This window comes from Triturus cristatus, chromosome 7 (genome assembly GCF_964204655.1).
Source record: "Triturus cristatus chromosome 7, aTriCri1.1, whole genome shotgun sequence".
Classification (NCBI taxonomy): Eukaryota; Metazoa; Chordata; class Amphibia; order Caudata; family Salamandridae; genus Triturus; species Triturus cristatus.
In genome coordinates, this window is record NC_140590.1 from 304,069,859 (window position 1) to 304,092,274 (window position 22,416).

General features: G+C 45.8%; 1 protein-coding gene across 3 annotated transcripts in view; it reads left to right on the plus strand.

Moving 5' to 3' along the window:
• The window catches only part of CDC42EP5 (CDC42 effector protein 5), a 71,230-nt gene that overhangs the window by 6,154 nt on the left and 42,660 nt on the right, over positions 1-22,416 (plus strand). The gene's annotated exons all lie outside the window — the stretch shown is intronic.

Consider the following 22,416-nt stretch of genomic DNA (forward strand, 5'->3'; position numbering starts at 1 on the left):
ACTTCATTGAAGTCTGTGGGCTGTCGTCGTCCGTGCCTTTTATGGGTCCATGTTGAGGTTGACTCTGCGGAATATTGCTGGTCAGCATCTCCACTACTGTGGAGGTTTGTCTTGCTCCTTTATTTATGGGGGTTCATCTTAATTCTGAGCCCTAGACTCTAGTTTGTTGGTTAGTTTGTTGGTGGATCTGTTGTTTCTTTGGTTGTGTCATTATTGGGAGAGGTGTGTTGGAGGGATGTAGTTTGGGCATTGCTTGGGGGGTGGGCATGTTGCCTCATTACATAAGCGTTCTTATTGGCTCATTCCGTTGAGTAATTGGGTCATAGTTTAAATGAACCCATTGGTATCACTCAAGACTCGATAACCAGGGCCACTGGAATTATGCTGGTCTGTGGCATTTTCTGAATAATTATTGATTTGCTGGAGTTGCCATGCACTCACTATCTTTTGCATAATTTGCAGATTTAAACAAAAAAAAAAAATTCTATCTCAAATGGATAAAAAGTTACTAAAAACCTATCAATAAGTTTTGCCCTGCATTGTAAGGTCCTTCGCAAAGATTGACTGGTTGTATTTGGGTGTTGGAATAGTACTAATGAGGTGAGACCTTTGCCCAGACATTGTTAATCTGTAACAATGACACAGTAATGAAGTCCTTTTACAAAATGTGTTGCATCATTCCGCATATTTGCTTTGTTACTGCATAATTTAGTCAACACTATTGCATAATTTGGCCCTTACCTGTCTTTTAAATGTAGTCGCCCTGCCCCAAACAGCAGCCTGGTTAGGAACTGGCAGTGTAGCCTATAGGAAGCTTTGCTTTGAAATGATCTACCGTGCCAAATCGTTTGTCACTGTAGACAATCGCAAGTTAGGTGCTGACATAAATGCCTTGGCAAAGGGGTCTCACCTCAAACTAAAACTTACATTTTTTTAAAATTCTAACCCGTCTGAGGTAAAACGAGCTGTCAAAGCTTTAAATATCTGGGAAGTGGAATATGGATTTTCCATGCGGACCACCTTCCTGATCTCCAGACACCCCTATTAAAAGCAGTGATCAATACTGCAGCTAGACTGAGCTCAGATGTATTAATCATGCTTGAATGCCTCGCTCTTCATGCACAGTGTGCATTCAGGTCAGCTTATATCAAAAGTGCTCTAAAGCTCTGTACATCTCACCACCTATGGAAAAAGCTTTATATCAACGAGAAGCGTTTGCAGCTACCAATAACAATCACCTAGAAACTAAATTCCTCTGCAACAAGACTTCTGCCTTATTGCATTCCCTCTCCTGCTACTCCCCTAAAAGTTGGAACCAGATACCCATTGAGGTAAGGCGAGACCTTCCTTCACCTCTTGCAAAGCCAGACTGAGAAATAACCTTCTGTTGACCCTGCTTACACACCCTAAGGCTATATTTATATCTTGCCCTCCTTCCTGTATGAGCGTATGTAGAATGCACAACGTAAAACATATTTAACTTTCACTACTGTCCGCATGACCACCAATTTTGATCCCCATTTCTTTTTTCGAATGTTAGGAAGATGTTTCATAAAATTAGGTTTCTTGGTTAAAAAGAAATGGATATTCTCTCCTAGCGTCAAAGCACGTTAGCATCGCTTAGGGCAGTGTCTGCTCCAGACAGAACAACAAATACATGAATTCAATAAAATTGCTGAGGGCGCTGGTGGGTCCATCATTTAGGAGACTACTGGGGCTCACTTTGTGGGTTCTAGTTTGGTCATTGCTTCAGTAGCTTACTATTACTGCTTGCTACTCGGGCATTGGGTTTAAGTGCGAGTTGAATAGCTTGGGTGGATTGCATTGACATGTTTGGGGTTGGAAGTGTCGGGCCCATCGGTGCTTTGTGAGATCGACTTCTAAAAGAGTTTTTATTTTATTTATGTGCTCTACCAATTATCGTTGATCACTCTCCCTGCCCTCCTCAACCTCCAATGAGAATCTGAAGGGAGCCAGTGAGTCTGGATCATGGTAACTAGAGCTCCTCCACTTGCAGCATGTTCAGCTGAAGTTACACTGGGCGCATTGAGGGCACTCCAAGGGCAGGAAGTCGTTGCACGTGCTTGCGAGCATGGGTTTTTCGTGTGCTTCTTTATTGGTCTTCAAGGATGCTCGGGGTGCGTCGTGGGAGGCGCAGGCCTCTATCCTTTATGGCAAGGAAAGCACATTTGGCATCCGTGAAAGATTTTCTTATGGATCGGTTATGTATTCATCTGTACACGCATGACGTGCAGCAGGGCAACCTTCCTTCACATCCTTGACAAGTACAGAACAGGTAGCATCGGGGCAAGATCTTGCACTCGGTTTTGGCATCCATTACACACCCACCTACATGCTGCAACACGCACACCAGGGGCAGCAGTGTCTTTGCACACAAGCTTCCACAGCAGCAGCTAAGCTTCCTAACACCAATCTGAACCAAACAGAACAGCAAAGCAGCTCGCTTCCTCTTTTTACCTTTCCTCATATTTTACTTTTTTTTTTTCTTCCTTTCTTCTTCTCTTTTCCCTTTTTTTCCCTCCCAAAGCATTGCCCCAGTAGTAGTGCAAGACGAATACAACACACAGCAGTGCGAGTATTCCTCTAACACACCCTTAACAGTGTAGCACGGGCGAAGTCTTGCAAACGTCCACAGTATAAATACATAAGGCTGGCAGTAACTTGAGTTTTATTCATTTATGTAGTCTTGGAAATTTTGATTTAAAAGCCACATCATTCATAACATCCATTTATCTTTGTGGCATCTATAGCGCGCATTCTGCCATTGGGATGGCCTCCTACAAAGCACGTTAGGCTTCATGGGTGATTATTGATAAAACCACGAACAAAACTTAAACTTCATTAGTACTAATTTACTAAGTGTCTTAAATTCACAATAAGCTCATATTTACATAAAGTGTGATGTAAAGTTTTTTTGAATACCCACAAAGCACAAAAGCAATTATTAGAAGGGCCTACTTTTTTCATCCTTATGGTGGATACAAGTTTCTTTGGTCGAATGGAACCGACAGATGGAACCAGCCATTAAACATGATTCTGATTCTTCTTAATTGCAATTTTTATAGGTAAAATGTACTTGGAGCAGTAATTCTGAAGATTTCTAGTTATATTTGGTGTTTCCACAGATGCCTTATTGTTTTCCCAAACAAGCTTTAACCCCTTCCATGCTCATGACGGAACGGTTCCGTCATGAGCCACGGTTGAGCTGTGCTCATGACGGAACCGTTCCGTCATGGTCCCGCCCGCGCTCGAACCCTTCAGCACCGCGGCGGAATTCGCCCAGCGCTGAAGGGGTTAAGTTGACCGAACTTTTATTTACAGAGATCCTTGCAACCGTTCATTTTCAGATGCTTTAAAAGTAGCATTTTGGTATGATGGCCTCAGCTTTTCAACGGAGAAGATAAAAAGTCCGTTCAAGAGGTGGGCAGTAGTTTTATGTGTAGGTCATGTCTGATAATTAAAGTGTCATTCCTCCTTTGCAACAACACCTGAGGAGGAGTGGGTATGTGTAGGGGCTTTGTAGTAATGAAGTGGTTTCAATTGGGGGCTGCTTCAAAGGTATTATCTTCACTCACTAAAGAGTGTTATCTTGTTTTTCAAATAGTGGAGAGTGTTCAGCTTCAAAGTTTTTGAATATCATCTGATCTGTTAGTTAAATGATCTTAGCGTGGAAGCCATGTCAGTTTATTTAGAGGTGGTGTGATGAGGGTGAACTTTCTCTTAACCAGTCTTGCAGCTGCACGAAGGACAGCCTTGAAAGGGATGGTCAGGATGGCTGAAAACCAATCAAGATGGAGACCCCTAATCCCAACTTTCATTTCTCACGCCTGTACTACCTGTTTTAGATCTTCTATGAGGATATCCTTAGATCAATTTACTCAGTCATGGCTGGTGTTGAGCACCCTTTAAAAGTCTGTGGTTTTTTTTTGGGGGGGGGGGGGATCTCGATTTAGCGTGTGTAGTATAAACCTTAGGGAGTTTGGATTATGAATCGACTGGCTTTGTCTTGGCTCGGAACAAAGACCTGCTTCATAGAGATGTGCTCACTGTTTTCTTGCTGTACTGTTTGTGATCAGATGATTACCTAGAATACAATTTGATTTGTTTCTATTTGGTAATCCAGTTTCATTTTTTTGGAAAGGGAGTCTTTTATATGATGGGAGATTATGTTAATCGCTATACAACTCCTCATGCCCTCAGCAGATTGATGGTAAGGCTATGTGTATTAGGAAGCCCCCCAAGAGATTAAGGTGTGAGGGGTGGGGCGCATCATTGATATTTTTTTAAACCTGTAAGATATTGCTAATGGGGTGAGGAAAAAGTCATTTATTTTCGCTACCTGGCTGTCGCCTGAATCATTGCTACCTATAGTAAAGACTGTGTGGAGAGGATGAGTGTTGAGCAGTATATCATAGTCATTCGTGTTGAAGCCTGTTGATGGGCTCAGAAACATTGACATGCCTGTTTTTAATTTTATCCCGCATTTAGTATTCATCAACTGTGATGTTAACTGTAGCTGTTCCAGTGCTACACTCTGAGCAAAAGCTAGATAGTTGCTAACACGCGTGTCCTTTATTTTCACCAGTGAAGGTAGACTAGTGACTGGATGATTATTATTTTCGTAGCACTTGTGGTAAACCAGGTGACTTTGAGTTATTGTATTGACAATTCCTTTCGATGGTGAGTACGGAGGTGATTGTTGATTCAGGTAGGTTTGTTGGAATTTGGCCAGACTAGGTGGCCTGTTTGAGACCATGAATTTCCCTAGATTTCAGTTGGCCATACAGGTGAAATGATGTTCGGCCATTAATAGGTAACTTCCTATTTAGGATTCTGGCGGACATGAATTATCTATGCTATGACAATTCCATTGTAGATTTTGTCAAAGAAGCTTGCCAACTCATTATAGCAAGTGACTTGTATTTGGGCACTAAACGTGGATATGTCCGTAGTGAATAGTCAAACTATTGTTCTGTGGATTCATGGTTTGAATTTTTATTTGGTTGTTGTAGTAATGAAGTTAATGAATTATTCAGTGGAAGCAGTTTTTCCCACAGAGCATGATATCTTAAGCTGATATTTATTAAGCAGGTGTTGTAGATCTGGATGTTAAAGTGCATGCATTTAAAGAACAAGATTTTTGGAGCTGTACGTCGAGTGCATCTAATGTGTCGTCCTCTGTCTCTGGCCCTGTTTTCTATGTCTTCTTTTATCTCGTGGAATCATGTCCATAAGGGGGTGCACAGAGTCTGCAAGCAATGCCTGTGCTAGGTAGAGGAAATCCTGCTGCTTTTCATTAATCGCACCTCCAGTGGGTGGTGGGTCGGATACCGCAGAGTGACCGTTTAGTACACTTCAATTTAGATTGTTTAGCAAGAGTTTTTTGATAGTGGTCTTCACTCAGTTTTATGAGGGACTGTCTCCTCTTCGGCTAATGGCTATTAGAATAGTGGATGGTGATATATTACAGCTTTGACTAAGGGCCAGTTCACCCCTTGATCTTGTCTTCATCATATATGAAAAGTATAACCACAGTCTCGGAGAGGGCGATATGAGGGAGTGGATGCTTTTGTCAAGATAATAGGAAAGGGGTGGCGTCACATATCCTTGGCACCTGCTCTTCATTTGTACTAGGTGAGATACCGATCCACTGCGCAAGTATGTACATTGATGATTTTATTGGAATTTGCGAGAGCAGTTAGATTGAACCTCTAAACTCCCCAGACAGTTAAGCTACTGACCTGGTAAAAGGGACTTCAAGTACACTAAACAAAACAAAAAAAATCCCTGGCTTCCTTGCTTATCAGAAATTAAAATCTGAATCTGCCTCTGCATGCACTGCTAGCAGATTGGGTAATATAAGCCTGGTAGATTAGTCGTGTATGTGTGTTTTTAAAAATTATTATTATTTCATGATTTGACTTCCAATCCATGATTCTGGGGTCTGTCCCAACAGTTAAATATACATGAAAAGAGGATTTAGAATAGTTGCCCATTATGTTGGATTCAAAGTCGTAGACCATCAACTGAGAAGGACTTTGAGAGGAGAGGCTCTTTAGACTTTAAATTGAGTAATCTGGAAAGGTTACAACTTCACCACTTAATTCTCCATAAGGGCAACATGCTTTGACTAGAATACCCCATTCACTGGGATTTCTCCTCCTCCTGAACCCTTCACAGCAAGTAAACAAAAGCAGACTTAATTTTTAGAACCTCTAACACGTACGTTCCTTTTAATTTTTTGAAACTCTACTAGTATTTTTAGCGTTCACTGCTATGTATTTTCTTTTTTTTCAGATTAATTTCGCCCTATTTTCCTACACGTATGTTTATCTTTAATATGTATCGGGTTCAGTTATGCTGTCTAGTCTTTTGCAAACAGCAAATTATCCGACAATCTGGGAATTAGTATATTTGAGGAAATTATCAAAAACTTCTAAAGCAGTATTCTCCACCAGTGTTTGATTTGGCAACCACCAGACCCTGTATTCTTAGGTTACCTCCGAGTGTTAATTTAGCAAATAGGTCATTATCGTGACCAGCTAGAGATGTAGGATCTCGTGCATTGGCGTCTCTTTCAATAGGCTGAAGTACCTTGAAACTTGTATAAATATTTACGAAGTTAGAGAGTACAGCTGCAGTCGTTGGAAGGACAATATATACATCCAAGAGTGGTTTTAACTGCAGGGATGTTATTTTGAGTGCATTTGCATAGCATGTTACCAGTGCTCTGTAGTCTCAAAGCGCATTCAGAATCTGGGCACCCTTCACGTTCTGGGTCTGTTGTTGGCCGGAGTCCGATTGGTCTGATCAAAGTGCGCTTGCTTGTGCTACATGTTTTATTGCGGTCTCTCGCTGGATAGTGGCCAGTGACGTTGGGGGTAGATTAGTCTATTATTTAGATATTGATTATACTGAATGGGGTAGCCATAGAGTCATGGATCGCTGCGTGAATGGATGTGTTTTATGAAGGGCTTTGCTGCTCTGCTAAGAAGAAACACGTTTTGAAGGGTAGACCATCAATCACATTAGCATTAAGACTACCTACCCATCCTCCCAAGCACGTCCTTCTACGTGGTTCCTCCTGGACTGTCATCGTAATGATGATATTTTAACAACAACTAATTGAAATTGGTTAGATCCCATACATTAGATCAGTTGGCAAACAAATGAAGTAAGTTGGTGAGAAAGGGGATTTCTAGATGGTGTAAGCGCTTCCCTGCCAAGCATGTGTGGGAACTCTAGCATTTAATAGTCTGGGAGACTGGCACTGTGATTCATGTGAACAGATAATTGAGTTTCAAGTAATTGACGCAGAACATTTAGTAACTCCCACGTGACAATATCAGCCTGCCCCATTCCATGACCCAGCAGATCCGATGGGCTAGGCCCTGACTAATCTCCGTCGGACAGCAGAGGTACACTGCTTCTAAGTAATACTGATGGAAGGAAGAGTCCAGGAAGTTGTAATCTGGTTAGCGAGCGTCCCATGATCTCGGCCTTGTTACCTTTGTGTAAATCTATATTAACCACGCCTTTCCCGATCACACATTTTGAAATTACTCCGCTTGGAAAACGACATCCCATCTGCCTTTTAAGCTATCTGGCTTTGCCCGAACTAAGACTCTCTAAATGTGGAACACAAAGGTGATACACGTTGCAGCTCTGCGCCCACTATTGTTACCAACAGAAGAATCTGGGTCACTTTTTTGTTTTTAAATTCCAGTAGTTGTTGAGTATAACACAATAGTACATCTGTCTGTTCGGATAAAAACTTGTGTGTGCCTTTATGTGAAAATAAGGACTGACTTGTGACGTCGCCTTAGGGCACTCGACTTGTTTTTTCAGAAACTTTACCCTAGGTTAGAAATGAGGAAAATGCATTTGTTATATTTTTCTGGTTGTGTAGTGCAAGCTGACTGATGCAAATACGTATTGCTCCCCGTCGTTGTACAGGGGAGGTTTGGTGTGGGTAAATGTGTATTTCTTATTCTATAATCATAGCAAAAAGTGTAACATCTTTATGGTGCGCTTGTTGGCCAGGTGCATCCACTGGTAGCCTCTTACACTGTCACACAAACAGCAACAATGGTACAAACACAATTGTCGTGCATTTATTTATTTAGTTTGCTCCTATAGAGCAAAGTTTCTGCATTTGTGCTGTTATCATTTTCATGTTACCCTGGCCCCCTTAGCTTTTACACATCACATTCCCGAGGGATGATTGATCGGATCGGGTGTTTTTTTTTAAATGGGGGATAGGAGATATGTAAGATCTGAGAAGCCTTCAGCTTTCATCTTCCTTCATCTGTTTTTTTTAATTTTTATTTTAATATGCAAACCTCGGGTATTTAAGATTCCCTCCCACACAATGGATTCAGTGCAAGGTTCACTCGAGCTCCAAGGGCATCAGCCATGTAGGTTTCCTGATCTCTGAAAAGCGCAGAACCAGCGCAAGCTCTGCTGATGCTCAAGCACAATCGATAAAGCACAGCTGCCAGTAGTGCAAGTTTCCCTCACACACAGAATAATGTACAGCACATGCAGCAGCCTTAGCTTTCCTAATATATAGGCCACTTCAGAGCATTTGGCAAAGCAGATAGTTTTGGCTTTTGTATATTGAACACTTCTGGTGAAGCTGAGCTACGCCTTACCTTTGGCCCAGGATCATTAGCCCTGAACCATTTCTAGTGGCGAGGGCCCAAGATAAAGTACTGGTCCTGCTCATTGATCTGGCTGGATTGACGTTTGGCATAACTAAGGCGCAGGAACTAAATTATAGTGCGGAGAGCTGGCACTGAAGGCAGGTTATGGTGTGGCTCTGGTGGCAGTGAAGAACTAACATTGGTAGGCCATACAGAGCTGGTGGTGGTCTGTGTGAGGAGTTGGCACTCAGTAGACCAGTTGGCTGAATGAAGAGCTGCCTTGGTGAGACGCAGTGCTTGTAGTGGAAATACAGAAGTGCGGGTACTTACTATTGCAGAGTTCCTCTTCGGTACTGAGAAGCGCGCGTGTTGTCCTTTCCAATGTTGAAGATGTGCACTGACTCCGTACCGGCTCATTTAAAGCGCTGATGCCCATTGTGAGGAATGCGCAATGGAGGCAGTATGGTTTATGATGCTTTACAGACTGCAAATTCATCTACTCCAAAACTCAAGTGTTTTTTCTTGCTCATTTCAACTTAAGATGTTATAAACCTAAAAGATCCATTGCATTAATTCGTTTTCTGCTGTTGAAAATAAAATGTGCCCTATGCTTTTAATATAATCAAAAGATCAATGTAGAATGCTTTTTTTGTATACAAATGGCCTTCAATCACAAATACCAGTAGCACTGAAACTGTTTCAATTTAAACAGTAATTTAACTTGGTGCTTTGACCTGGTACTATGCGGAATAATCAAATAAAGCTGGTAGGCAGTCTGAGGAGCTAGTGTTGTGCGCAACAACAGGTGTGCCTGTATGAAGTGATCTGTGTCTGGAATGGTTGGGTAACAATAAGGAAACCTTCTTCGAGGGATCTTTGCTGGTGCTTGCATCATTGAGTGTATGAAGATCAAAGATGCTCGGCTAGTCTAATTGCACTAATTGTGTCTAGTATGCAGTTTTCTTCTACACTTTTATGTTTAGAGACCATGATGCAATCAAAGCTGTACAAACAAGCTGTAGGAAATGGCCACCTTTTGCGTAGTGTACTCCCCCTAGATTTCTGCCTTTACTGTTTTTGCTGGCTGAAGAATTCTGCACTTTACCACTGCTAATTAGTGGTTAGGTCTCTATGACCCCCACCCCCTTTCATCATGTGATGAAATTGATACACATCTTATTCCTATATTTAACTTACCTAGAAGTCCCCAGTGTATGGTACAAAGTGTACCCAGTGCCTGGAATTTAAATGCCACCAGTGGGCTGGAGCACATATTGTGGCATCTATTTCAGAGGCAGTGCCAACATAGCTTTAGGCCTACCAATGTAGCCTGGCTCTAGCATTGTAAAAACTGCAATTCGGTCTGTCAAAATAAACCCTTTGAATAGATAGGTCAAACCCCCCCCCCTTTTAAATATTATTAAATCACTCCTGTATAGGGCTTGAGGCACACCGGCAGGGCGGTATGTAGGAAGAGGGTCACTCACTTGGGCATGCCTTTACGGCAGGGTGAGTAGGCTGGAAAAGGGGGTAGTAAACGGAGACTGCACTCGCAGCCCAGAACCGCCGGGTGGTAGGGCACAACAGGCATTGGCATAGCCAATAGGTCTCGCCTTTGGGACCTTATAAGTGTTTAGCCATGCAACAGTTGCATAACTAAATACTTATAAGGTCCCAAAAGCCAGTCAGTCAGTCATAATACTTTATTTCGATAAATCAATATCATAAAAAGACAGAGGAACAATATATATACAGTCGATCCAAAAAAACAAGTAATTAATACAGAATAAGTTCATAATATATATACATAAATTTACTATTTACATGTGAATAATACAAAAAATATATACATCTATAAAATCCAGTCCTAAAAAAGCATTAAGAAGAGGTCAGTTAAGAAAACAAGCTATACACATCACTTTCATAAAATCTTCGAATTAAAAAAAATATTCATGAAGTAATCATTATCAAATGGCAATATACGATTCATCTTGTTTAAGGACCCAAATACACAGGATTATCAGACAACAACCTTTTCTTGACCCTAATAGCCCCCACTAAAAAATTAGCAACATGGGATATTATCCTTGGAGTCTGTAATAGCTGGAGAAACAAAAGTGCTGGCTTGACCTGTATGAACCCAGCCTCCTTAAGGATCGGAATTAAATATTTCCTTCTTAAAGCCGTGAAGTGGTCACAGAACATTACAAAATGCAGTGTGTTCTGAATCGAGAAGTTGTCACACTTACACGGCAAAGCGTTTTCGGGAGAACACCAAGTCGGAAAGTGACCCAAAGATAAATGGATCAGGTTCAACCGAAAACGAGTTAAGAGGAAGCGATGGTAAGGCAAGTTAACAATAGTTAAGTATGGTTCTGGGCCAAGATAAGTACACAGGATAATACCCGACCTTACCGTTGGTTTCTTAAGTTCTACTTGTTCCCTGTCTAATCGTAACATATCTCCCATCAAGCCTTTAATCAGGACTATATCTTTTGCAGTTATTGTGGACGGGGATAAAAAGAGATCTGGTCTCCCTAGCTTAAAAAGACTGTTTTTAATGTAGGCCAGCCACGGTATTTTACTTACCCTGTCTAGCTTCAAACAGTCTTTTAAGATGGTATGATTAAGGGGAATTTCTTGATTCAGCCAGATCCTGAGCCAGGCCAGAACAGGGGCCACTTTAATCAGGTCTGAGATGTATCCCATGCCAAGTTCAGAATGAACAATATATGTGGAAGTTGACTGGGGAACGGAAAGGACTGATCTTAAAAATTTGTTTTCGGTAATCTGCATACTTTCCGTAGAACAGTAGCCCCAGATAGCACTGCCATATGTAGCAATGGCCAGGCTTTTTGCTTTGTAAATTTTTAACAAGGCAACTATTGGTCTTGCTCCCAAAAGCGAGACCTATTGGCTATGCAAAGCGGCCGTGAAAGTGATCGCGATCACGATCACACATCAAAGCGGCCGCGAAAGTGAAAGTAATCGCGGTAAAGCGCGGCGCGCGCCCACGCACATGCACTGTAGCTCTAGGCTGGCCTGGTAGCACTTTTTGGAGCCCTCTCAATAAGTCTCGCCAGACCAGCGCGTGCGCTGGGTCAGGCGAGACCTAAAAAGGGACAAACAAGGTAGCAAGTTGAGGCCTAACTCCGGGGAGAGGCTACCACCCACACGCAAGTGGCTTGAAAACCAACAGAAGGCTTTTATGACCCCAAAACCAGCAAGAAATTATTTATGCCTGCAAAAAAGTGGAACAGCGAACTGTCTGGGTTGTTTTATGAACCTTGTTGGCCACAAGGCTGGGTGCCTGATATTTAAAAGTGGGACATGTAGAAATGTTATGTTAACATGTCCTTACAGTGGCTAGCACTAAAAAGAGATTTTTCACTGTGGGAGAGGTCTAGCAAGAGTGCAGATTAGGAATTCTAATACTGTATTTCGGGAACGGAATTATCTAGGAAAATAATTAAACAAATAATTGTAATAGTTATTAAGAATCCAAGTGAATGGTGAAGTCTTATTTTGAATAAATACTAGGGAAAAGTAATTTGACACGGTTTGAAAACTGTTCCCAGGGTCTAAGTGTGAGGATGGGATGTTTTCCCCTTAATAGGATGACCAGTGAGGTTGTGCCCGGGAACTGGATTAACTTCAAAGAGGCCTCCCCTGTCACAGGCAAATGTTAGCTGACCCTTGCTGTGTCACACCAGACTTGCGTCTCTAGGGTTTTTACATAGAACACTGGGGGTGCACTTTAAAAATGCATATCTCTGGTTACTTTTTTGTTGGATTATATCATGTTGGTGTATTTTTTTTAAAATTTTTAATTTTTTTTTATTTTACTATACATGTCTAATTCCGTTTGGACTTTTTATTGGTTTGCATTTCAAACGTGTTACTGTTTTGGTACTACATAACTACTTCACACATTGTCCTAATTAAAGCCTGTCTTCTTTGGGCCATAGCTACCTGGGGATTGAGCTCCAATTAATTTAGTCACTTCCAGCGTTCACCCGTACAAGGGTTGTGATTATTCCTGAATGTAGGCAGGGGATTGAGCTCCAATTAATTTAGTCACTTCCGGCGTTCACCCGTACAAGGGTTGTGATTATTCCTGAATGTAGGCAGTTATCGTCACCAAATATAAGTTATTACACCAGGATTCTTAAAGAGCCAATGGCATAGAAAAGGGACTACAATTGGGGCATTGCTTCATCTGTTGCATGGAACAAAGGGTTTTTTTGTGTAACATGGCCCCAATTATTTCATAAAACAGTATTGCTACACCATGGTGCTTACACTTATTTTGCCCTCCGTAATAGAACCACACTTATGGTAAGGTTCACCTTCATTATTTGCTTGCAATGTCCTGCCAAAGAACCCTTTGTCCTTGTAAATACAAATGGATAATTATTTTACAGTAAACCTTAAAAGTATGGGCTCGCGCTGGATTGGGTGGTGATTTAATTTTTAAATTGCGTGAAGATTTGTTTTATTGCAACAATGAATACATTGATTGAAAGTTTGGCACATTGAAATTGGTGTTTATTTTTACACACTTGTTGCCATTTTGACAGAAAATAAAATTGTATTCTGAAGAAACTATTTCAAACATTTTGCTTTCTTTCCCTATCTCTGTTTTGCTTCAACACGTTTGTTTACTTTTAACATTTTGCTTACTTTAGTATGTGTATATATAATATGTATATATTAACTTTAATCAAATCTTACAAAATCAAGGTGTAGGGATAATCTTCTGCTGCCTTAAAGGCTCCTCCCTCTGATTTGACAGATTGTGCAGGCATGTGCCTTGGACGGGTCTCCTGTAACACAGATAATCCCATCTTAGCATGTGAGGACAAGCCACGGGAGTTGCACAAGGCATTTTGAAGATGGTATCCCCTAGCTGGCATACCTTGCCTGCCTGAAAGCAGAAGTAAAGCTTACGTTTGTGTACACTCTGTGTGGGCCCGAGATCCTCTCAATGGTCCAGTCCAATGGGGAGAACCAAGCTGAAGACAATGAAGGACTTCATGATTTAAGATGCGTACAGTGGGCCAATCGTGCAGATAAAACGGGGTAAAACTTGATACTTCAGAGCCCATCTCTCTCTACGAGTTTCTAAGCTGTCTTTGGTCGCAAGGAATAGACGGACCCCATGAGGCAGGGGAAGGTGTGAAAAAGAATGCTTTATTGAAGACCGGTGCACCTACCATAAACCTAACCTTGGCCTTGCCGTACAACACGAAACCTAACTATACATTGCTTCATCTACTTACCTCCCCCACACCTAATGTTTCCCCAGCATTCCCCTTTAATTGAAACTATTCAACAACCCCAACTCATTCCTTAACTGTTGAACCTTTAAACCCTGTAACCTATTAGCTACTTGTCTAAAGATCTAATTAACGAAGTATCTCCTATCTTAACCTTCTTACCTGCTTCCGTATTAACTTGTTCCCAACCCTACAGTAAACTGTAAACATGTACATAACTAGCTCCCAGACGCCACTCGGAACAGTCCTCAGACTTTCTGACCCCCTTTAGGACCTCCTGGGGTACCTTCTAATATCTAGTAACATATCTAAAACCTCCTTAATCAGAATGAGGTACAATTCCATACCGAAGCGCGACAGATGGACATCGTCCCCCCTGAAAAAATATTGTCGCAAACTTCAATTCCGGGTGCTCCACCCTCCCAAAATCTGCTTCTTTACAAAAGGCTCTCATGTCCCTATTTATCTTTCTCCTAGTTTTGTCAATGGCTGTGGGTCTTTCGCCCCCCTCCACTGCCTTCTAGGTATGAACTCCGTCCAAATTACATAGCACCCTGACCACCTCTGCGTAATCTCTAACAAATCCCTTGTCGTTTGCTTAATTAATGCCAAACCTTTACAAACCACCAGGTCACTTTCACCTAGGTGTATAACTAAAACATCAGGACAGGCATGTCGATGCAACAATAAATTTTAACTTGGAATAAGCTTGTGCCAATGCATGCCACCTTTCCCATGCCAACAAATGTTAAATAGTGCTGGGTCCAATCCAAGGTTCACACCCTTTCCTTTCTGAATCTAATGCCCTCCGCCCACGAAAGAGTGACCAACTATCCAAATGGATAGTGACTCCGACCCCGCCACTGCACCTGAAAAGACACATGCGTGAGAAACGCAAACTACATGGCAGCATTATCCCCACCCCCTTCTTGATTTAACAGGCACCTCCCCCAACTGTTGCAGAGCCCTTCTCTTTACACCCAGAAGCTGAGCCCGTCACCCTTCGTCCTGATCTTCTGCAGAAAACTTTGCCTGCCTCCCCCATCTCGTCCCTTCAAAATGCACCCCCCCCCCCCCGCAACCCCCCCCGCCCACCTCTGCACCGGGCATATCCTCTGGTCCTTGCTGCCACTCAATACTATCCATTTTCCTACTCCTCTCTGGTCAGTCTTCGAGAGCTTGATAAGGATATGTATTGCCTTATTTCCCATGTTCTGCACCTCTACCTCCTCCCAAAGGAGCCCCGGGGACCCTTTCTTCCCCAACAGTTCTGATACTCTGAAAGCCCCAAAATACAACCACGGCATTATGGATGAGAACTACTTCCTCCTGGCAGTAGTATATATCCGGAAGTGCTGCTGATAGCCTGGCTAACAGCCCAATCGACAATGGCCTCCTGACTCTAACCTGACTGCCTGGCCCAGCCTGTGAGCATTTCCTTCCCCAGTTCCCCTGCCAATGGCGCATAGTCCCACCAAAGCTTGCCCATAAATGTGATCCCTGCCAACTTCGCTGTAATGGTCACCCTCGAAAGGCCTTTTTAGGTCTCGCCTGACCCAGCGCATGCGCTGGTCTGGCGAGACATTTAGTAGGTGGGTTTAGAAAGTGCTACACACCTTTTTGTGCTGGCGACAAGCTATAGTGCACGATGGCGTGCACGCGCACAGCTGCTCCCCGCATTCCCCCCTCCCTTCTCGCCCAGCCATCCTGCGCCAGCCTTCTGCACCATACCCCTCCCCCCAGCTGCTGCGCGTGCATCCCTAGTGTGCGTCATCGCGATCACTTTCGCTTTTACAGCGATCGCGATGAGGGATTGTCAGTGTGAGACCTCACACCAGCACACATCATCTACCTTTCATTTTTTGTACCTGTCTCTCTCCCATACTTACCACCCACCATGCTCCTTCTTCCGCCGAGCCTCCGCTCTGTCTTCTTGCCCCCAGCCCCTCCCTTCCTGCCACACTCTGTTGTCTTCAGTGTACCTCCACCTTTCCCACCCTCTGTTGTCTGTGTGCTTGCTCCCAGCCCCTCCCTAAGCCCTCCCTTGTTGCCCTTGATTCGATGTCTCTCCCTCTGTGTTACCCTCTGCCCCCTCCCTCCAAATGTGTTGCCTTCTGCCCTCAATAAACCCCAAAAAATGCAATGATGCAATCAGTTTTGTGCTACCCATATGCCTTGCCTTCCTCCGTGTTGGCAACGCTAGCAATAACAAGCATTGGCATAGCCAATAGGTCTCGCCTTTGGGACCTTAAACGTGTTTAGCCATGCAACAGTTGCATAACTAAATACTTATAAAGTCCCAAAAGCGAAACCTATTGGCTATGCCAATGCTTCTTCTATCATGGCCAGTATGAACTGTATAACGTCTTCTTCTCTTTCTCAAGATCCTGTCCTCCTGCACCCTTCCCTGTAGGAACTCCAGACAAGTTCGGCCATACGCCTTTCTCATGGACACTGCGAACGATCCTACCACCAATTGTAGCATCCTTTGTCCCCTTTAGCCCACAGTTCAGCTGGCACTTGGGTCTTAAGGGTGTCTGCCTCCATGGCCAGCCCGTGAAACCTCTCCCACTGCGAACGAGACAAAGCATCCGCAATGTCAATGTCCACCCCAAGGACGTGTTTCGCTCTAAACTGAATGTCGTGCTGCAGACAACTCAATACAAACACTCTGTTAGACCTGTCAGCCCTTTGGGTGGTCCCTCCTCATCATTATTTATTTTGTCCCACTTTTGCCTCAAACCCTGTTTGAATTTTTTCCTTTTTGGGAACCACCAGACTTTTTAGTGTTGCTACAGATTCAGGGAGCCATTTTAGCTACCCCTGAAACTTCTGTCTGAGGGCCTGAAGCACAAAATGGTGGCCTCCTATGACATCACCAGCATCCACTGGAACCTACCAGCACCTTCCAGAACATTCCAGGAGGTTCCAGAACTCTGTGACAGTTGGAGACCGTTTAGAATGTTGGGAGGATAAGAGAGGCAGTTGGCAGTTGGAGCTGGCAGTTGGCACCTGACTGGTGAAGAGAGAGGAGCACAACAGTGAAGGAGGAAGGAGTGAAGCAGCAGGGGTGGAAACTTGTGCCTGGAGTGGGGTCCATAAACCCACCCTTGATACTTGTCCCTACTGATGGATCCCAGCCTATAGCCCTGTGTGGGAAGAAGACAGAAGAAAACCATCCTAAGGACCTGGACAGCAGGAACAGGCCTTAGAACCAAGACAACAGCAAGACTCTGACCTGAGAACTGGTTTCCCTGGAGTCCGGCGTCGAGTAGCCTGAAGACCTGGAGCCCGAGGTGGAGAAGCGGCGCTGACTGAAGTAGCAGACGTCGTACCCGGAGCCGCCTGAGGTCGTGAGAGGGCGCCGACGGGGGTCGTGAGGAATACCAGAGGTCGAGGAGGAAGTGAACCGAGGTCGAGCGAGCGGCGTCATCGGAGGAGTGAAGTCCGCCCTCCGGAGTCGTCGGAGACCGAGGTAGAGGAGCACCGGAGGTCGGGAGTGAGGATCGCACTCCGGAGTCGCCTGGAACCTGTGAGGAGGAGCACCGGAGGTCGGGGGTGAGGATCGCACCCCGGAGTCGCCGGAAGTCGACATCGAGGCCAGGCCGGCCGACGTCATCGGAGCCGAGAGCGCCATCGGACCGGAGCCGCCCGAAGTCGACATCGTGAAGAGACTGCCCGACGCCGTCGAATCGGAGGTCGAGATCGAACCGAGGCCACCGACATCGGACCGGAACCGCCTACCGGCGTCGACAAAGAACTGACACTGTGCCGAGGCCGCCGAGACCGAACCGGAACCGCCTCACGGCGTCGACACGACTCCAGCGGCGTCGGAACATCAGAAAAGGGCAGTAAGTGGAGTAGAGGGCGCCTAAGGCCCTGTGGAGACCTGAGAGACTGCTCTAAGGGGCTAGGGAGGTGCTGAAACCCACCTGACTGTGCCTGGGGTGAACTGGGACTAACCTAGAGAGGTTGTGTGGAGAAGGAAAGCCAGGGCATTGGTATTCCCCCCCTTTGATCTACCTCAGTTTAGGCCTCAGCCTTATCCCAGCCAGGGAGTAGCCCCCCCTCAAGCCTTCCACAACCCTACAAGCTGTGCCTGGGCCAAATCAGCCCTTAAGAAGTGAAGTGTCATCTGATTACAGGAGTGTTGCTGTATACTGTTAATTATTTATTGGGGGTACTGTATTTATTGAATTTTTATCTATTTATTGCTGCACTATATTTATAGGTCCACAGGACTTGGTGGTGTACAATATTTATTGGTACAGTATTTATTGCCTCAAAGTATTTAATTGTCTGTATATATTGCACTTGAATTTATGCCCTGTTATTTATGATCACCCCTATTTATTTCAGCAAACAGCCAATATTTATTTGACCTGCACTAATTGACAATGTGTATATTGTGATTGACCTATTTATTTTTCCAATCAGCAACTAAGAGAAAAAAGATAAAGAGAGAATATTTTCATAATTTTTACGGTGTAGAGTCGTTTTTGGAACGGATGCACGCATGGTTATTGTATGGGTATATTGTATGCTTAGCACTGCGCCTGTTTCCTGACCACTCGAGCCAAGCTACCACAGTGTGTTTGGGGAGTCCACCACCACCCTGCGGAGTGGGAGTGGGCGTTTCCAACATAAATTGGTGTTCAGTGGTGGGATAGAGCTGTGCCTACATATACTCAACAATAACTGTGGGTAGTCCATAGGCCTACACCGGGAGTTTTCTCAAAGCGGCCTTCCTAATTGTGGGTTTTTGTTTTTTTTCCAAATTTACTCTGGTGGTGGGAGGAGGTATTATTAAAGGTACCCCCCTGCATTGTTACTGCACAAAACCTGTCCTCTAACCTGAGTGGGCAAGATGGAGTTTGTTCTTGAAAATCTAGACACGTACACTGTGGCCCAACTCAGGGAGTTTTGCCAGCGAGAGGGGGTGTACTGTCCCCCAGGAGCAAAGAAGGGTGCACTCCAAACCAGCTTAAGGGCTTGGGGGGAGGCACGCAGGGAAAGCAAGGCTGAGGAAGAAGACAGGGATGGAGAGCCTGACCCTGAGGGGGCTGAGATGTACCAACCTGAGGTGGGGAACCTGTCCGCAGGGCCCAGGACACTTTCTAGGAAGGGCAGCACTGTCTCTAGTGGGGGCTTATCCGAAGTGGAGTTAGCAGACCGGAGAGAGAAGAGACAGCTCACATGGGACTTAGCAAGGCTGGAAAAGGAGAAAGAGGAGCAGAGGATGGCCCATGAATTGCGACTGAAAGAAATAGATCTTCAGATTTTGAGAATCGGGGCACAACCTGTTCCTAATGGTGGCAGCCAAAACCAAGAGTCCACCCGGGAATCCAAACCTTACCTGCCAAAGGACATTGTAGCGAGCTATGGGGCAGGTGACGACATCGCCAAGTGGCTAGCAGCCTATGAGGTCTCATTGAGGGCCCATGGGGTTCCAGTGAAGTATTGGGGAGGGGGATTGTATAAGTACATGCCTCCAGCTGGTAGGGATGCTTTATTGGCCCTCGAAGAGGATGAGCAAACCCACTACCCCACCATGAAACTGGCGCTCATCAGAAAGTTTGGACTAACTCCGGAAAAGTACAGACAGAAGTTCAGGGGTAGTCACAAACTGGGCACACAGAATTGGGTGGACTTCCTGGACTATGCAAAGAAGGCACTGGAAGGTTGGATTCAAGGCAGTGAAGTAAGGAACTACGAGGAGCTGTTTGACCTAGTATTGAAGGAACACCTACTCGAGAAATGTTTCCCTGAACTGCGGCAACACCTGGTGGATAGCAAGCTGACCAGTCCCCGGAAGCTTGCTGAGGAGGCGGACATTTGGGCTAGTACCCGGGTGTCCACAAGGGGGACTGGAGGGGATACTCAAAAGGCCGGACAGGGCGCCCCCCAGAAGAAAGAGGAAGGGGAAAAGAAAAAGGAGTTCTCCAAAGGCCCCCAAAATAACTTCCAAGGGAAGGGAACAGGATTCACCTCTAAGGCTAACCCACCCAGAAACCCTAATCCTGGCCAGAGTCAGCAGCCAAGGGTTGTCCATTGCTATGAGTGCGGTGGCGTTGGACACTATAAAGGAGATCCGAAGTGTCAGAAACGATCACCCCCTCCCACTGGAGGAAAGCCCCCCGGAGTAGCTAGTGTAGTGCTCGGGGAGGAGATGCCCTTAACTAAGGGAAGGGAGTGGGCGGGTGTCACTTTAGTGTCCCTGGGAGAACGGGAGATGGTTCCTAAGATCCAGGTGCCCGCAAATACCGCAAAGTATGGGCAGTGGATCACCATCAACGGCCAAAGAGGGGAGGCTCTGAGAGACACAGGAGCCAGTATGACTATGGTACGTAGCCAACTGGTGTCTCCAGAGCAAGTCATTCCCGATGTACTCCACCCAGCCGCGATGGCTGACGGCAGAACCGGCCACTATCCCGTGGCTGAGGTTCCCTTTGAATGGGGGGGGGGTTGCAGGTTCACTTCGAGTTGCCGTAAGCCCTGCCGTGCCAGTCGATTGTCTGCTGGGCAATGACATGGAGCACAACGCTTGGAAGGAGGTGGAATACCGGACTCATACCGAGATGCTGGGTACACCTGACTGGGCCTGTGTTAGCACAAGGTCCGTGACTACCCGAAGAGGGAGTTCATTCCGGCTGGAGCCTGGAACAAAGGCCCAGCCAGCTGCCAGTCAAGGGAAGAACCGAGGACAGGAGGAGCCTGCCTCGGCGTCTCCACCCCGTGGGACGGATAGGCCACCGGAGGTGGTGGACCAGGAGTCTGCGGAGGGGGACGTTACCAACCTGGAGAACCTACCCATCCCGGCCGAGTGGCACGTGGAGGGAGGCCCGTCCAGGGAGGAATTCTGCCAGGGCCAGAGGGAGTGCCCTACCCTTGAGGGGCTGAGGCGACAGGCCGAAGCCCAGGCAGCAGGGAACGTTGAAGGGAACTACAGTGTTTACTGGGAGGATGGCCTCCTCTACAGTGAACCCAAGGCACCCCTACATGGATCCTCACGAGCCTTGGTAGTCCCTCGACGTTATCGAGCCTTCCTTTTAGAGTTGGCTCACGAGATACCATTGGCAGGACACCTGGGGCAAGACAAGACCTTCGCCCGCCTTGTCCCACACTTTTATTGGCCTCAGATGAAAGTGTCGTCCGATACCTACTGCCGGACATGTGTGTCTTGCCAAGCCAGTGGGAAAACAGGGGTGAAGCTGAAAGCTCCCCTGGAACCACTTCCTGTCGTTAGCACCCCCTTTGAAAGGGTGGGCATCGACATTGTGGGTCCGTTAGATCCGCCAACATCAGCTGGTCACAGGTTTATCCTGGTTCTGGTGGATCATGCCACACGGTACCCAGAGGCAATACCTCTGAGGACCATAACAGCACCTGTTGTGGCTAGGGCCCTGATGGGAATCTTTACCCGAGTGGGTTTTCCCAAGGAAGTTGTGTCCGACAGGGGGACCAACTTCATGTCAGCATATATGCGGGCAATGTGGAAGGAGTGTGGAGTGACCTACCGGTTCACAACTCCTTACCACCCCCAGACCAATGGTCTGGTGGAAAGGTTTAACAAAACCTTGAAGGGCATGATCAGAAGTCTGCCTGAAAGCCTGCGGAGGAAATGGGACGTCCTCCTACCCTGTTTACTTTTTTCTTACAGGGAAGTGCCACAGAAGGGAGTGGGCTTCAGCCCCTTCGAGCTTCTGTATGGGCACCCTGTACGCGGACCTCTTAACCTGGTGAGAGACGGATGGGAAAGAACTCCCAGAAAGCTCCCCCAGGATGTGGTGAGCTACATGCTGGCCTTCCGGAGCCAAATGGCTAAGTTGTGGAAGCAAGCTTCTGACAACTTGGAAGCCAGCCAAGCAGTGATGAAGGCGTGGTATGACCACAACGCTCACCCGGTGGAGTTGGAGCCTGGCCAGAAGGTGTGGGTGATCGAACCAGGAGAGCTTAGCGCCCTCCAGGATCGCTGGTCAGGACCCTTTGAGGTGTTGGAGAAGAAGGGTAAGGCTACCTACTTGGTGGACCTGAAGACCCCTCGTCAGCCCCTGCGGGTGCTGCATGCCAACCGCCTCAAACCCCACCACGAGAGGCCCGAAGTCATCTTGATGATGGTGACTGACGGAGGAGAGGACGTGGAAAGCGAGCCTCTCCCTGATCTGTTTGCGTCTCAAGAAAAGGATGGGTCGGTGGAGGGAGTGATTCTCTCCCCATCTCTAACTCCTGAACAGCAGGAGGACTGTCGCCAGGTCCTGGGGCAGTACTCTTCGTTGTTCTCCCTTGTCCCGGGTAGGACTCACCTGTGCGTCCATGACGTGGACACAGGAGACAGCCCACCTGTGAAGTCCAAGATCTACCGGATGTCAGACAAGGTGAAGGCCAGCATTCATAGTGAAGTCACTAAGATGCTGGAGCTAGGAGTGGTTGAACCTTCTAGCAGCCCCTGGTCCAGTCCGGTGGTGTTAGTA